At 49.5% G+C, this 3,768-nt stretch overlaps 1 long non-coding RNA gene across 1 annotated transcript; it reads left to right on the plus strand.

Annotated features, from left to right (window-relative positions):
- Window positions 1-343: 343 nt before the first annotated feature.
- LOC138919963 (uncharacterized) lies at window positions 344-3,190 on the plus strand. Its single transcript, XR_011430557.1, has 2 exons — window positions 344-690; window positions 3,011-3,190. It is a non-coding gene; the product is annotated as an uncharacterized lncRNA (long non-coding RNA).
- The last annotated feature ends 578 nt before the right edge of the window (window positions 3,191-3,768 follow it).

The following is a 3,768-nucleotide window of genomic DNA, read 5'->3' on the forward strand; positions in this document are numbered from 1 at the left end:
CAGCTAAGGCTGGACCCTGGGGTGGGAGCTACACACTGAGCCGTTAAGAGGAGGTGGCATTGCATGGGTGCGCCCTGGCATTGCCATCGGCGGCCCCGGGACACATGCTCTGCCAGCGCTTCCCCACAGGCCCGGGCAACTCGCTTAGACCAAACCCAGGAGGTAGCCCCAGAAAGTGCCGAGTCATGGGCCAGGAGTGGCCAGGCCAGGCTGGTGGCAGGGCTAGTACTGGCTTGTGAACCAGTATTTGTCTTCTGCCTGGAGCCACATCGGGGACTCTCCTCCCTCCAAGGGCCAGACCCTGAGTCATAAGGCCTCTTCCTTCACCAGCTGAAGAGGAGGATCGAGGCACCAGGATTTGAGGGCAAATCACCCAGAGCTGCTAATGAGATTTACCAAAGTTGGTGAGCCAGCTAATTCAGGCTTCTGAATAACACTTTGAGATGGGCGCATTAAGCCACTTAAGTCTTTCTCAGTGACTGAAATGCTCTGTATGTATCAGATGCAAACGAATCTCAAAACCTAACCCATGAACAGTGACAGCCATCAAAATCCTCCAAGAGATGCTCTAAGCTGGACAGACCACACACGTGAACAAATAATTATGATGCAGGCGTTGGGAGCTGTAACACAGAGATAAACAGAGCATGGTGAGAGCACGGGACAGAGAGCTGCCAAGTTGGACCAGAGGTGGGTCACTTGACCTGGGTCTTGAGTGGTGAGTAGGAGTTCATCAAGAAGCTTTCCAGAGGGAAATTGTGTTTCAGGGAACAGGAACAGCTTAAGTGTGGGCTGAAGTGGAGGAATGGAGGGTGAGCTGGTAATACAGGAAATGAGACCAATTGGAGTCAGTCATTCAACAAACATTTATCAGGGACCTACTCTGTGCTAGATTATGAGCTCAAGCTCAAGGGTCCCAAATTCAAGTGCTTTCAGGTACTAGGCAGGTGATATAGATGAGTGAAATGGTAGGATATAAGCAATAGGGAGTGGTGGGGCTTGTGTCTAACTGGAGACTCCATGCCCTGCCTAAAGCATTTGTATTCAAGAATATTTATCAATCCTGTGGCAGCCAAAAAACCTCATTTGTAGGTTAGGTTCAGGAAGTAGACCCTGCACTTGCAATCCTTGATTCTAGACTCTAGAACCGAGACCCCAGAATTTCGAAGAAGCCTTGCGTGTGGCTCGCTTAAAGAGTTTAAGCCTGACCCTGTAGATGGGCCTAAGACCCATGGGAAGTTCTTGCCATGAAAGGACATTTATCACAGGAGCCTCCTAGGGAAAAGCTCTGACACTGTCATCACTGGACATAACAGGGCTGTGTGTGTGGTCCAAGATCCTTAAGACAAGGACAACATTCTGCCTTGCCCCATCACAGCTGTTTCCTGGCAGGGGCCACTCTGTCCTCAGATGAAACTTTACCCTCACCCCCTTCTCCTACCTTTGACCAAAACTCCTCCTTTTGCTACGCACATCTTGCATAGAAAAACTGACTAGATTCTGTCCCCCACATTTCTCTCTCTGACGCAAGGCTCCCCGCAAAACACTACTTACCCTGACACACACACACAGACACGCACACTCTTCACTTAGACTAGTTGATCTAAGAATGATTCTCTTAGTGTTCCACCTCATGGAAATGTCAGAACAGTCTTAGAGATGAAAATGCCTGATCTGGTGTCCTGGTTCCCCTGAAGCTCCTTGGGACACCAGAGACTAGATTGGTGTCCAGGCAGGAGTGGGGAGCCCCTGGGGTTCACATGCAGCTCTCCCATTGCACGGGGAAGGAGGGAAACATGGCCAGGCACCCAGCACAGCCTCCCCACCCCCCAACGCATATGCAGACCCCAGACGCTTGGCTGTGGGGCCTGGGAGCTGCCCTGGGCACAAACTGGCACCCCTTCCCCGCCCCCTGCAGCCACAGCCTCCCTCTTGGACCCTCATTAAATTATCCCGCCTCACTGGCCCCAGGCTCAGGTTCCTTTGATGTGTGCCCATCCAGCTTCTGAGGCCAAGACCAGGCCCCTCACACCAGGCTAGGCTGATGGACTCTGACAGCTTCCCCAGGGCCCCATGGTGGCAGGACACCAAGGCCCATACCCACACCCACAGGACACACGCTCAGACCCATGCACAGCCAGAGATTCCCACACTTACTTGCAACACTTTCATACAGCACTTTCATACACACACACACACACATGCACACACTTACCTAGTCCTAGCAGGACCTGCATGGTGGCACATGTACCCTGGCACGCACTCACATGCCCTCAAGCACACCCATGCACACATATTCATACACACTTGTGTACAACACTTGCAGCACACATCCCCTCACACACTCTTGCAGTCTTGCAAATTCACACCATGGCACTTGGGCTCTCATATGGGGCCTCCTGTGCCTTCTTCCTTGCCCCTCAGCTGGCATGTGAGTTCTTCTGCAATTGCACCCGACCTCCATATCTTCCTCATCTTTTGAAAGTCATAGCATTGTGAACCCAGGCAGCCTGAATTTGGTTCTTGGGTACTCCATTTGTAAGCTGTGTGACTGTGGGCGAGTTGTTAACCTCCCCGGGCCTCCATTTCCTTTCCTGTAGAGTAGGAATGATAACAGTATCTTCCTAGGGTGGTTGTGTGGCTTAAAAGAGGCTCTGTACTTCGTGACTTAGAACAGTGCCAGGCACATAATAAGAAGTCAACAAACATCGGCTATTGTCTCTTGCCTCTTCCCTTTCATATCCTTTGCCTCAGCCATAACAAAATCTTTAAGTTTCCTGAACGTGCCAAGCTGCTACCTCCTTCCCACCCTTTGCACATGGTGCACCTTGTATTTGAAATGTCTCTTCCCCACTTCTTCTTCCCCTTTCCATGTGGTGAATGCCTGCTTATCCTTCAAAACCCTACTCAGGGGGCTCTGCCCGTGGAAAGCCTTCTCTGCCCCCACCAGCAGAACTGATCACTGACTCTTTTGTGTCCCACCCCTAACCTGAATTGTTTCTTTTCCTAGACTGTGAGCTCCTCAAGAACATGCGACCTTGTAAGATTCATCTCTTCAATCCTCTACCCAGCGCTGGACATGGAGCACAATGAGCATCAGTCTATGTGAGGGAGTGAAGTGAGCTAATCACGATGAGGCATATACAAGAAGCACTTGTGCAACTCATCATTAAATGTTATGGAAACTATGTAGCCTAAAGTACTAATATAAGCAATAATAACATACCAGTAATGATAGCTGACTTTACTGAATAGGAACTTGGGGCAGGCTCAGAATTAAGGGCTTTCTATTTAATGCTTTCAGTAATGCTGTGAGGCTGTGGTGGTGATGTGTCTATCGCTTGGGGGAATGAAAGTGAAGCGTGCTGGATGCTTACAATGGAATACCATGCCACAGCAAGAAGGAGCAGGTCAGTCTACGTCCAGTAACATGATGTTGAGTAAGAAAAGTCGGGACCAGAAAGATTGCCAGCACAACACCATTTTGTAAATTAAACCCCTCCAAATGCATATTGTATAAAGACAAACACATTTTAAGGGCATATTTAAAAAAAAAAAAAAAACATATTGGAGTGGGTTCCTGGAGTGAGCAAGGGAGTAAGGAATGAGAATGGGAATGTGGGAGAAGGGGGAGCAGGAAATTAGCAGCGAGGAGGATGAGGAACTCAGCTCTATGCACCAAAGTCCAAACAAACAGGGGGAAGAAAATCAAATCTGGGGGGTGGTGTATCATTTTCATCTCTTTTACATTTGAGAAAATCAACCAGC

The sequence above is a fragment of the Equus caballus genome, chromosome 2, assembly GCF_041296265.1.
Source record: "Equus caballus isolate H_3958 breed thoroughbred chromosome 2, TB-T2T, whole genome shotgun sequence".
Classification (NCBI taxonomy): Eukaryota; Metazoa; Chordata; class Mammalia; order Perissodactyla; family Equidae; genus Equus; species Equus caballus.